This window comes from Lactuca virosa, chromosome 4 (assembly GCF_052849685.1).
Source record: "Lactuca virosa cultivar CGN04683 chromosome 4, Lactuca_virosa_CGN04683_v6, whole genome shotgun sequence".
Lineage (NCBI taxonomy): Eukaryota > Viridiplantae > Streptophyta > Magnoliopsida > Asterales > Asteraceae > Lactuca > Lactuca virosa.
Genome location: NC_136429.1, coordinates 505971359 through 505985923, shown reverse-complemented (window position 1 = coordinate 505985923; position 14565 = coordinate 505971359). Strand labels below are relative to the sequence as shown.

The following is a 14565-nucleotide window of genomic DNA, read 5'->3' as shown; positions in this document are numbered from 1 at the left end:
CACAAAAATATCAAGCAAATGGACTATTTCATTTCAAACTATAATTAACGAACTCCTTTCAAATTTCAATGGCGTTCAGACAATTTATATGCACAAACCTGTATTTTAATCACAATCAAAATTCCAGTATACTTCCATACTTCCATTTTAACTTGTACACCATTTTCTTCCCTTGCATGGCAACTTTCTCCGGATGAATCTACGCAATGAGGTGATTCTAAAAAGTCAATATAATCACTTTTACAATAATATTAACCTGATGGGAACTATGGACTTATATTTTGGAGAATTTTTTCAATATACAACATCACATATTCTTCTTGTTGACAACCTTGTTTATCCCGTGAAACGGGACTCAATTGCAAATTTATGTCATTTCATTATTATCAATTTCATCATCATTAGTTCATGGATTATTTACTTCTGCCCAACCTGTAACTGCTTTATTATTGGTTTCATCATCATTAGTATCTAGTATACGATCAACAATAAATAAAGAACACCAGAGCGAGACATACCTTACTAAAGAGTACAGTGTGAACCCTTGATGTCAACATCTGATCCTTGTTGAATGAAGAGTCATTTCCATAGGTAGAGGAATTACAGTTCTTGCCATGTAACTGTCGTGAAACATGCAGAGAATTAAAAAGATAACAATTGTAATACCTAATTGAGGAAGAGTGTATAAGTATTAAAAAGGAACATGGACCTGCAAGTGTAGAAACATGCTTTGATTTCTTTGGTATCACCCATGCTTGTGTTATTCACCTGTCAAAACTCTAAAACAAAATATAAGAATGAGATTCGAAAATAAACATTAGTTAGCTTGACTCAAAGGTAAAGTTGCATCAAATGTCCAATTTGACCTTTAAAGTCTAACCTTTAAGCAAAAAGAACTAATAAAGCAACAAAAAATGTATTCTTGTTTCTTTTCCTTGAATTCTCAAAGTTAGTTGCTCTTTGTTGGGGTTTGGTCTTTAGCTGTCTCCTGGACTGTGCTGTTGATCCAAAACTGGTTTTCCTTGTAAAAATCAACAACCATTTTTTTTTATAATTTAACATAAAATAAAATGTGGTTATGGATTATACATTGAAATGTTGTATTTTGATTGTAAAGAAAATCCACCTCCCACAATGATTTTCATGGGAATGAAAAAGCTTTAGTTCCAAAAGCTAAATCATCATGGTTTAACTCCTTGTCTGTTATCAAATAATTACCAATTCTTTAAAAGTGGTACTACAGTCAAGATAATTTGAAGAATGAGAGTGAACTTTACTCTTGAAATTTCATCAAATAATTGGTGGGCACTATAAATTTGAAGAATGTGAGTAGAGTTTTGTTTTTGGTTACCTCCAATTCTTTAAAGTGGCACTCAATCAACATAATCCATGTCCATAAAATCATCCAAATCTTCCCCTATATTATAACCCTTTATAGGTGATTGAGAATCAATATTGTCGACAAACTGATTGAATCAATTGCAAATTTTTAGTTTCCAAAATATATATTGATTTTACAAAAATTGGAATTTTTAATTCATTCATAATACATATTGATCATCTACGTGTCAAGAAGGAATAACGAATTCTTGCAAGAATCTGAGTATTTTTTCCTCACGTGTAATAAAACTTACTCTTCATTTAACCTCCTTCTTTCTCGATAGGAAATATGTGAAGAAGATGGAATGAGGGACTAAATAAATTGAAGAATCACCATCTCTTTCTTTCTACAACATTTGCGATTTCATGTAGGTGTGATCAAACAAAGTTATTGCAGAGAACAGAGATGTAGGAATCTCCATTTATCTTCATGAATTTCGATTTGTCGTGCTGCCCAAATCCAAATACATAAAAACATCGATTCCAACTATAAAAAAATAAAGATACCCAATTGACAATTCACTTGAGAAAACCAACAACAAATTATCGGGAAAAAAACATGATTTTAGTCGATATTTTGAGATTGAATCAAAAATGAAAAATTAAACCTGGGAAATAAGAGGAAAGTGGGTTTCGTTTCTGGTGATTAGGCAGTGGCAAAAGAATTTGTCCTTAAATGGTTGAAGAAGAAGAGGCTGAGATCGTGGGGAGCAGAGAAGCGACTCCGACTCTAAGCAGTGAATTAGGGTTTATGTATGATGTATGATATCTCTGATTTCCTAAATCATATATGTAAACGAAGGGCAACTTGGTAAAATCACATTGGTCAAAATCTGCAAGGAGAGGAATGACACGTGGATTAAGGTTTCTTTTATTAAGAAGGAAGATGTTAAATACGAAAGTTTAACATGTAAATTTATTTAAAATTGAAATTAAAGTTTGAAATTTGAAATTTAAAATTAATATAGTCATTATGGTATGTTTAATTTATGGAAACGAAATTAATAATATATTGAAAAATGTAAAATGAAGTACATGACAAGTGGAAAATAAATATCTCAAAATTATGACAAAATGACATGTGTCATAATATATGAGAGAATGACATGTGACAAAATTATTTTCAATTATTATGGAGGACAACTATATTTAGACTATAATTTAAAAGAATGGAATAGAAAGATTGGCCAAAGAAATGTTAGACACATAAATTCTTCCACAAAGAAAAAGTAATTTCTTGAGTTTGATACCCTTAGTCGAGGAAAAGGATGGAAGTTGGCATTTCTATATTGGTTATCAAGTTATAAACAGAAGGTATCATTGGTAATGGAAGGTGACATATGTGTCGTGGCCCTAATATCAACGTACCATTTGAGAGTATCATTGGTAACATGATATTGGGCTGGAATGGAAAACATTAGCAATATTGGGATCAATGGAGTGAGTACGAGAGGCATAGGCATAGGCGTAGGTATAGGCATAGAAATAAGCATAGACATAGGCATAGGCATAGACATAAGCATAGGCATAGGCGTAGGCATAGGAATAGGCGTACGCATAGGCATAGGCATAGGAATAGGCATAGGCATAGGCATAGGCATAGGGATAGGCGTAGGCATAGGCATAGGAAGATTAAAACACCAACCATAGAAGGATGAAGAAATAACAACCTTTGTAGTTCTTCGGGTCCTCTTGGGAGGCTTGGAAGTTGATGAAGAATATGGAACCTTTGAGACACCAACACTGTCTCAACTTGATGTAGATGCTAGTCCATAAACTCTTAAACCCTTAAGCTTTAAGTTCATAACCAATATGAACTTAAAGAAGGCTTGAAGATGCAAGTAACTTCAAGTGTTCTTAACTAATTAAGAGAGAATGAGAGGGAGAGAAGAAGTTTCGACCACTTCTTCAAGGAATGAATGAGCACTCTTGCCAAATGCAAACCCTCTTATTTATATGCATAAAGTGAAGTTATTAACTATTAGTTACTCCCACTTTAGACAAGCTTGTCCCCATGTCATAAACATGTCCCCCATGCTTATAAAGACATGTATACTTTTGAGAAAGCCATACCTTTATCTTCTTTTTATGCAAATTTCAAAAATTATATAAAAAAGAAGAAAGTTAGTTTAAATTTTATGAACTCAAGGTTTATAAAATATAAACTTTGTCTTTTGAGTAAAGACAAAAGGTTTTCAACTAGTTTAAAAAGTTGTGCATGACTTATTAATTCATACCATATGAAATAATATAATGTTACTTGCTAATGAAAATTATTATTTCCATGAAACAAATAATTTCCAATTTAATTATAAGATTTTTATTGAATATTTATTAAAATCAATTTCTAATAAATAATCAATTGTATCAAGTTGTTGTTAGTGTGACCCATTAGTATCATATGTTATTTAGCAATATCAGTTTAATATGACCTTGAGCATACTTGACCTTTCAGTCGGTGACCCTAACACGACCTCATGAGAAACTGTCATGACCCGAGGATAATCGACCACGACCACTATGAGTTGATTAGGGATTCGAGGTTTGGTTTTGGCTTGTAGGGAAGGTTACTTAAGGAACCGTAGATCTTTGTATGAACTTGAGGAAGAGCTCATGACCTTCGACTTGAGAGAGGTCACAAAAATATGGTGTAGGTTTGACTGCGTGATGGATTGTTGAGAAAGTTTCCAACACATGTCTAAGACCGCATAATTGGATTTGTCTAGATCATTTATAGGGTGACTAATCACATATATTTAATGACAAAGGGATTTAAATTGATGAACATATTTAGAAACCGACAAAGTACCTTTTTGAAGTTGTAGCAAGGAATAGCACAAGTTTTGCATATATGTGCGAAGGAGTTATGGTTATAGGCTGCTTCAAGGGCATGCCAAACATCATGAGTGGTCTTGAGACCGAGTACTCCATAGATTCTTTAGAAAGTGATGATTGAAGAAAGATGAGGACGCGTTGGTCATTTTCTTTCCAGGAAAGAAAACTAGGATTATGGTTGGTTTTGCCATCGGATTCGATGGTGGGTTGTGGTGGCATGACAATGTCATCAACTTGACCAATGGTTTTTTGAAAAGAAAATAACAATATCATTTAATGTATTTAATGTTGATTGATTATTCTCTTAGAGCAACTCCGACCATCCTCCATTTATCACCATTTTTGTGTTTTGTAGGTCAAAAATCCTCCGACCAACCTTCAAATTTAACACCATTTTGGTGTTGGATTCTTTTTAACACCAAATATGAAGGCCAAATATAAAGGTCTATAAAAAATATTATTTTAAAGGTTGGTTGGAGTTGAATCATTTTTTTATATTGTTAAACAATCATTAATTTTGTGGTATGTGACTGAAAAAGCTTTTAGAGATGTTTTAAAAAATATTAAATTGGTATTAAGAAATTTAATATATATATATATATATATATATATATATATATATATATATATATATATATATATATTATTTTCAAGGAATATAATTATTGACCTTTTTAAAAGTTTGTCTTAGTAAAGAAAATGACATGTCTAATAAAAACATTTGATTTTTTTTCTAAATATGAAGACGTTTTCATAAATAAACATTTCCAGCCATTCTGTGAAATAAACAATGTTGTTTAAACTTTTTTTATAGGATAAAAATATTTGATTTTTTCTAAATATGAAGATGTTTTCATAAATAAACTTTTCCAGTCATTATGTGAAATAAAAAACATTTGTTGTTTCGAACTTTTTTTATAGGTTACTATGAAATTACCATTTAACCTACGAAAATAAATTATTCATAATTTTTTCGAAAATTATCATTGTTTTGTCACTAAAACAAATTTTTGAACTTTTTTTTTGGTATAAGTTTTCGAAAACCATTTAATAGCAAAAAAAACTTTAACAGTATGTATTGTCGGATATATCCACTTGCCTGAAAGAATCGCCTAGGTGTACATAGGAGGAGGAAGAAAAATATTTTCATTCGTGTATAAACTCGGGCTGTATTCATGTCCATGCACATTCATGTCCATGTATTTTTATTCGATTTGTCATTTTCTCTTATAACTATTATATTTGAATGAAATATAAATACTAGTAAAATGATTAATGTATTTCGTTTTTACGAAATCTTTTGTATATATTTTAAAATACATTATTCGGTTAAGGTCACCATTGCCCATTGAATTTATCGGGATTTGTTTAAATAACCCCTCATGTACTTTTTTTTTGTTCTATAAGGGAATAATGTGGGTTTTGTCAATGGACATTTTCAAAATTATGAAGGGGTAACATAGGTATCCTTTTGTAATCATTATGCCATGTGATACATTTAAATTCTATATAATATAGATAAATTCCATGTACTTGATAGATGTGCCATGTGAGTAGATGATTGGATTCAAGAACTCACTCCTAACACCAACCACTGCTAACTCCACCGTTCGCCACCACTAGGGATGAATAGTTTGCATAAGATCCTGATCCTATATCGGTACCAAATTTAAAAATTTAAGATGATACTCGATACTTTAAAATCATAGAATTCGGGATTCAATACAAGTGTTAGTACCGAAAACTGGTACCATTCCTGGTAGTTGTACCGATAATGTTACTTTCGTTCAATACACATTATCGTTTTTCACCCTTTTTGGTATTCGGGATTCTCGGGTTGGTACCGGTTCCGTCCTATGCTCATCCCTAGCCATCACATCTCAAGCAATCCTAAACTCTAAATTGATGCTTAAAACCCATAATCAACACATCTCGGACAACCCTAAACTCTACATTTATGCTTAAAACCCATACTGAACACATAGAATCTGAAAATCAAAACCCAAAAATATAAAATCAAAACCCAAAATGTAGGTTTCATAATTTGGAAATGATTGTAGAGGGTGATTTAAGGGTTATGATTACACTTATCGCCGCTTGTGGTTGGAGACGATGACGGAGGCGGAAACGGTGGCTTGAGACGACGGTGGCAACGAAAAAGATGGTTGGAGACGATGATAATGGCTGGAGTCGATGGCGACTTGGTATCATCGATATTGAAGGAGTGATTAAGAACAACATTGTCTAGGGTTTCTCGATGATCCGACGATGGGGACACCACCAAAGAAAATTATGACAGGTTCATAGCCTCCTGGGGACGCCGAATCTAGGGTTTCTCGATGCTCCGTTTTCATTTTTACCCATGTAGTTTGCTCATATGAAGAAGAATTATAAATTCATGGCCTCATGTCGCCACCGTCGCTACAGAAATCCGACAACCACAAGGAGAGAGTCGATGGTTTAGTGTCTTGATAGAGAAACTTTAAGAAACGCAGAAACCATATTCACAAGAGAGGAGAGAGACACGATGGTTTGGAACGGGTGGGTGTGAGTTGGAATTGGTTTTATATCTTTCTTTTTCTATTAAAGAAAATGCTAAATGATCAATGGAAACTGACAATTGTAAGTAATAATGTTTTTTAGCAAGTAATATTAAGTTTATGCTCTCAAACTACTAAGAAAACTATATGAGTGACCATTTAAACTAATGTCGAAAAGTTTAATATACAATAATGACATTGAATCTAAATTATACATTTACAAAAATAATTCACTTTGATGTTAACGATAAGAAGAAAATTACTAAAAATAGATATGGGATTTAAAAATTAAAATACATGGAGAAGCCACTTTCCTTTTTATTAATTTATACACCTGCATATTAGGGATATGGAAATCTATAACTTTGATATAGATGTTCGTAAACATAATAATTTGTTATAAAACTTTTTTTTAAGAGAAACTAACAAAAAACTAGGGAAATTATACAAAGTCCAATGGGTTTTAGAGCCAATAAATCCAAGACATAAAATTCTTACGGTATCTATTTGAAAAAAAAAAAGAAAAATCAACAATCGAATCAAATATATGATCTCTTCTCTGTATAGAATCCGTAAATGCTACCTCGTTTCTGTATTTCCAAATTAGCCTACAAGTAGATCTAACTGTAGTATCGGTAACATATTTCTTTATCTGAGAAACTCGTAACAATTCAACCCAAGTAATTAAGTTTACAATTCCCAACTCCCACGGAATGTCTATATCTAACCATCTGGACAAAGTGTCCCACGTCTTCTTAGCAATCCGACATTCCAAAAAAACACGAGATATCGTCTCCGAAAACATGCTACACAATAGACACCAAGTGTTAGGAATGCCAACGCCTCTATAAGCCAAATTAGTACTAGTCGGTAACCTATCCATCGATAAACGCCATAAAAATATTAATTTTCCTATGAATGAATTTGTTCCAAGAGGTCTCCCTTTCACTATCCAGCAAACAATATCTTCAATTTGTTTTCTCGTATCTTTAACGTTAAAGTTTCCATCTAGGCCCGACCCCATACATGGACGAGATGGGCTAAGGCCTAGGGCAACAAAAAATATGGGGCTTCATCTTAGTCAAATAATTAACGGTACATATGTTTTGGCCCAAAAAAAAATAGTCTGGTACTCTTTTCCAGCTGTAATCTGTATGTGTGATTGGTTGATTGCCAATCGACACCTAGAAATCTGGAAGCTGTAGAAGATCGAGAAGCGTCATCATCAATTTGTGGCTTTTAAGGATTTGGTGATTCCAATTTCCATTCTCTGATTTGGTGATTCATTGACGTTTGAGGTATAACATTTTCTGTTTTGTTGATTCTTTTCTCCTATTCTCCTTATCTGATCACTATTCTGATTTAGTGAATCCCATTTTCGATTTGTATGATTACTACATTTGTAGTTCAAAGTTGTACTGTTGGAGACTAGGTCGAAGCCTTCAGTTCAGAATTCTGTATTTGAAAGAGTTCCATGATACAATTTGAAGACTTCTTATTTGGTAATTCCTAAATCTCTGTGATTCTGTTTTGAGGCGTATCCTATAATAATCAATTGAACTTCTGAATTTTTGTTTTATGATTATTCTGATTTCTGATTAGAAGGAAGAAGTAGGTATAAATTTTCCATTGTTGCTATTTTACATAATTTTTTCATAAAGGATTCATATTTCTGATTAACTATTCTTTTTCTCATTTTCCAGATCAGTTGACATCTTGAAAATAAAAACAAAAACATAAACTTTGGTTCTCTTGTTTAGGTCTTTCACTTTTCTGTTTTCTAATCACTTTTGTTTTTGTTGCCCTTTGTTTTTAATTATAGAAAACACATCTATTGTTGGGTTTTTTTTTTTCTCTTTGACTTTGATTCTTGAGAGACTAATTTGCCAAGCAGATGAAGAATTTTCCCAGTTTCCCTTTGGCTTGAAGACTTGGTAAAACATAACTCATAAATTGTAAATTCTTATTTTTATTTAGTAAACTAGTAACTTAGTTTTTCTTTATTCATTTTTGTGATTTTGTAGTTTTGTTAATTTAATTAAGTAATGACTAACGTGCTGTTTGTTTTTTGGAAGCAAAAGTTCAAGAAGTCTGCGGACCACCTCTGCAATCCTCTGCAGTAGAATAGGTGGACCAAACGACTGCAGCTTGTAATAAGAAGCTTGTTTGTTTTTTAACCTCTGCAGTAAATTGAAATTTAAATAAATAAATTTTACAAAATTAAAGTAGTTTTTCAAAATTTTTTTTTTTTTAGTCTTACAACATTGAAATAAAATTCATTACATTTTTTTATAAAAACATTCAATACTATTAAATACTATTTACAAATTAAATGAATTAACATTAAAATTACATTGTTTTAGCTAAATAACATCTTTATGAATTGCTTCAAACTGCTCTTGATTTGGAGCTCCTTCACAAAAACTTGATTCAACACTTGGAGCAACATTCTTTTGGCTCCTTTTTGCCTTTGCTTCACCTGCTTCACAAATACAATTATGATTACAAAGAGTATAAATACATCACATTTTTACTAGCATACTTCTAATTACAAGCATATACCATTTGACCATTTGCATTTGTTACTAGAAATGTGCAAGACCAAACGAAATGTAATTAAATTAAACTTCAATATTCTCTCAAGCATTTCATCGAGCACCTGTAGTGCACAACTTGTTTCCCTCTTAAATTATTACCACTAGATGTATACTATCCATCCACTCTTTAGACATCCAATTCAGTGAAGAAAGGAAACATATACATGGTTGGAAGCAAATCAGAATAACAAAAATCAGATTTTTCATTGACATGCATCAAATCAACATAAACTTACAAGAATACGATCTGGGTTCTGTTATTTGGGGAGATTAGGTAAAAATTCTTCACATCTCAGCAACAATATTGGTACTCAAAGCAGAAATTTGGTACTACACAACATAAAATCGGTACTAAAATAAGAAATCAAAAAAAAAAACCTAACCTGTCGATGTTGAAGAGGATGGCAGCAAAGAACGAGCAACGGACAGCAGCAGTGGCGACCGGCGAGAGGCTGCGGCGACCGACGAGCGGCTGGAGTCGGCGATCGACGAGAGAAAGCTGAGAACGAAGAAGGAGAACGAACGAAGAAGGAGAACGACTAGCGATCTTCCGTGTTTCTTTTTTTTGTTTAGGGCGTTTTTTTTGTTTATTAGGTTAGAAGAGGTGAGAAGAGCCAAGCCCAATGCTGTGTGGGGAAGAGGACGGGAAGAGGTTTTGGAGCCCGAAGTCTTTTAAAAAACAAACTGCTGCGAACTTAAAAGTGTTGCGCGTGTGCTGCGCCGCGCAGCACTAAGAGGTTTGAAGAGGTATTTTTAAAAAAACAAACACCACCTAATTGATTCTAATATCATTTTTGTTTCTAAAATAGGCGTGTTTGTTTGGTTTGCAATTTTTGTGTGGGAAATAATAGTGATTTTTTTAATTGTTAGTTCATTTAGTTATTTAATGGACTCTCAAGAGTCAAGACTGTGTTTTTGCTTGAAGAACGAATGCAAATACAATTTTTGTTATAATTTTTAACTTTTAGAGTTTACGGACCTCAAAAGATATCCAACTATTCTTAATTGTTTTATGGTTGCATTTTGATTCAACCACGAGGCGTTATATCATCTTTTTATATTTCCAGCCTTGACCAATACACATTGAAGACTGTGGAAAGAATATTAGTAATAAAACTATATAAAACGGTTAACATTTAATTTCTAGTTTTAATATAATTTTTAGTTTGTATGGTATGAGTTAAATAAAAAATGTATGGATATGAGTTTCTAAATGAAAATATCATTAGTAACATTTTGATAAGTTTACGGTTTCGGTTTAGATATAGGGGCATTGTTAAGCTTCTTTGCCTAGGGTAACAAAAACCTATGGACCGGCCCTGTTTCCATCATTACTAAATTTCCAAATCCAAGCATCGACCCATCTTCTAGTTTGACATTACTTAGCAAAGATAATAAAACATGTTTTCGTATCTTTAATTTGTTTTCTCGTATATTTAAACTAGGCGAATGCCCGCACGTTGCGCAGAAACACCTATATAGTTGAAGTATTTACAAATATATGTTTTTTTTAAATATGGCAATAACGTTGTTGTTAAATTTGATATAATAATTCGTATACTTAATTGATATAATATATTGATTATTTTGAATTATATGATAATATATACATCTATTATAACTGCATAATCTCAATCGTTTGAATGACTTCTATCCGTGAGTTACACATGAATAAAATTAAATATAATATATGGTTTAATGTTATTTATAGTTGTTATTGTTAATTAATTTTTTAAAATTTAATTGCTTAATGTTTTAATTTCTATCATTGTAATTATTTAAAACATCAAACATTGTTTTTTCATTTTAAAGGTAGCAATATAATCATTTATATAGAGTTATTTTTAACTATTGTTATTGTAAGTTATTTTAAGCTACTTATTTGAAAAGTTTTAACTATTATAAAAATATCTTTAGGAAATATTTTAGTTAAATTGAGATTACAGTTTAGTTTTTGCATTTATCATTACAATTTATCACTTTTTTAACTATTTACAAAATATTCATTGGTTTTTAAAGTGGAACTGAAATTTATATTTAAGTTGACATTGTAATGTTATATATTTAAATTAACATTTTAAGTATTTTGTCCAAACTTTTCAAAAGTTGTAACTTTAAACTGATAATGGTTTACATACAACAACATATTAAATCTAATAAATTAAGTATAATATGTTAAAAGTTAAAGACATAACTTTATAAGTAGAAGTAAATATATTATTTTAAAATTGAAATTTAGTATACTTATGATTACACTTTAGGTTTGATATTTATTTAACCTTATTAACCACCTTATAATCATTATTACAAAGACACTATAATTAATCACTTTTATCTATTTACAAACTATTCTTTGGGTTGTTTATGTTAAACTAAAATTTATATTTAAGTTGACCCTGTAATGTTATAGTCAAATTAATAATTTAAATATTTTATACAAAATGTTCCAAAATTGTATCTTTAAAATGATAATGGTTTACATCCAACAATATATTAAAACTAATAAATTAAGTATAATATGTTAAAAATAAGAAAAAACATAACTTTATAAGTAGAAGTAAATATATTATTTTAATATTGAAATTTTGTTTATATATGATTACACTTATTTGATATTTATTTAACCTTATTAACCAACTTATAATTATTATTAGAAATGAATTGAAAAGTCATGAGAGTTTCAAATGAATGTGGTGAAAGAAAAAATGATGAGAGTTTCAAATGAATGTGGTGAAAAGAAAAATGCTTCCTTTATAATATAGTATAATATATATGATATGATTTCTAACAAAGATAATATCTTCAATTTGTTTATTGAATCTTTAACATTAAACAATATTAACCCCATCTTCTTTTACTATTATCTCACACTCACTATAGTACAAATCCTTTATGGATTATAAAACCTAAACTAAATTACAAATTTAGTGGTTATGATTTACACGAAATTACGATTTTTGAAATTGTTTTATTGTTGTCATTAAATTTACATTTCATTGTAGATAAAGTTCCTATCCTTTAGGCAAATTTGCAAGTTCAGTCCAAAATTTAAAGTAAATCCATATGGGTCAAAATTTAAAATCATTTTATATGGGTTAGGATAATATTCACAACCAAATTCAAACTTAGGAACGACATTGTGAAAATTATAAAAACTGGACTGAACTTTCTACATTGTGAAAATTATAATCACAAACTGCACAACTATCATGGATCAATTATTCCCTCTCTCAACGATCATAATTCACATAAGTAAATTAATAGAGACCAAATAGAACTTATGTTTGCTAGTACCCAGCCATACAAAGGTGGTGGATAAATACAGCACCAAAGTCGTGGGTGTCATCAACTCATCATCTATTCATTTGTTAACGACTTTGTCTACAGAAAGTTGAGGTTAATTATCGTCATTATCAAATTGTGTATCGTAAGTCGTTGTAGTATAGTGGTAAGTATTCCCGCCTGTCACGCGGGTGACCCGGGTTCGATCCCCGGCAACGGCGAATCTTTTAGTTTTTGAACTTCAAAGCTTATTTCTTCAAAGTTTAAAGTTGTGGGCTTGTGGCCGTTTGACTAATTGTTATTTAATTTGGGCCCAAGCGATTCGTATGAACATATGATGTTATATTCATATTTAATTATTTAATGTAATACAAATACAAATATCTTATTATTTGATTTTTTTTCTGTATCATTTTTAGTGAAAGATTATATTTTCTTGACACTGGTTTTGTTAGTAGATTTGGATTTGAACATCTTATACATGGATGTAAACATAAAAACAATAGCCGTGAGTTGATCATTCATTGTTTACACCAATAGCTTTTATACGATCAAACTATTAACTCTAATGTATAGGGCCGTAAACGAATTGGACGTTCAACGAACAGTTCGTTAACCGTTCGACAGAAAGTTCGTGTATGTTCGTTTATTTAATAAATGAACGAACATGAACACAAATTCTCGTTCGTTTAGTTAAACGAATGAACATGAACAATGGTCTCGTTCGTTCAATTATGTTCTAAAACGTTCGTTTATATTGTTCGTTTAGGTTCGTTTATGTTCATTCATATAAGTTTTTTTTATGTTCATATATGCTTAATTATGTTTGATTACATTAGTATATTATATGTTCATATATGTTCAGTTATGTTGGTTTATCTTTATTCATTTATGTTCGTTTAACATGTTCACGAACATAAACGAACGGACATGATCAATGTAATTTGTTAAACGAACGAACATAAACAAAAAAAATCGTTCGTTTATCCGTTCGTGTTCGTTTATTTGTTCGGCTAACTTAAACGAACGAACATGAACAAACTCATGTTCGTGTTCGTTCGGTTCGTTTACAGCCCTACTAATGTATCCAAGATGAAATCGTAGCAATCGAACAAAAGATGTCAATTTTTTCACGCACTTAATTTAAAATACGTTAAAAACATGCAATTTTTTTTAAGTTTTACTTAGTTATAATTCGAGGGGCGTTGATGTTTTTTTTTTTTGGATAGTATCAATGGTAATGAAGCATTCATGATATGTATGTCTTTACATCTACTATTTGATATCATGTATTTGTTTGATATGTGCTAGGAGTGTTCACGGTCTGGTTTTTTCGGTTTTTAAGTCAAACCGAAGCCAAACCGTTCGTAACGGTTTTTGTCAAGCAAAAACCGAAGCCGAACCGTTGAAAATTTAAAACGAATCAAACCAAACCGTTACTAACGGTTTGCTCCGGTTTGGTTTCACGGTTTGGGCTTTTTAGACCCATTTTAGTCGAGTCCATTAGACTAATTTAGTAAAGAAAACTGCACTATAAAAGCTATTAAAACTGCTATAATTTTGCCAAATATTATTAAAAAAACTGCAATTTATTGGTTTGATCCGATCCAATCAAGTGGAAACGACTTCGAGTCTTCTGTCGACTGAGGCTGCATTTTTGCGATTACGATAAGAGAAAGTTAGAAACAATCAAACAACCTAATTCCCTCTGGACTGGACTTTGGGATCAGGCAATAGACACTTCCCATTTTTCAATTGGAGTTAAACTAGTATTGGGTTGTGGATTGTAGTAATTAAATGTTGTGGCTTTAAATTTTATTAATTATAAATAACAATTAATATATAATATAATAAAATACAATTACATATAAAAAAAAATTATATATATATATATATATATATATATATATATATATATATATATATATATA

The 14565-nt window shown here is 31.0% G+C and overlaps 1 non-coding gene across 1 annotated transcript; it reads left to right on the top strand.

The window, feature by feature from the left end:
• The first annotated feature begins 12783 nt into the window (after positions 1–12783).
• Positions 12784–12855, top strand: TRNAD-GUC (transfer RNA aspartic acid (anticodon GUC)). Its single transcript has one exon. It is a non-coding gene; the product is annotated as a tRNA-Asp (tRNA).
• Positions 12856–14565: the final 1710 nt, after the last annotated feature.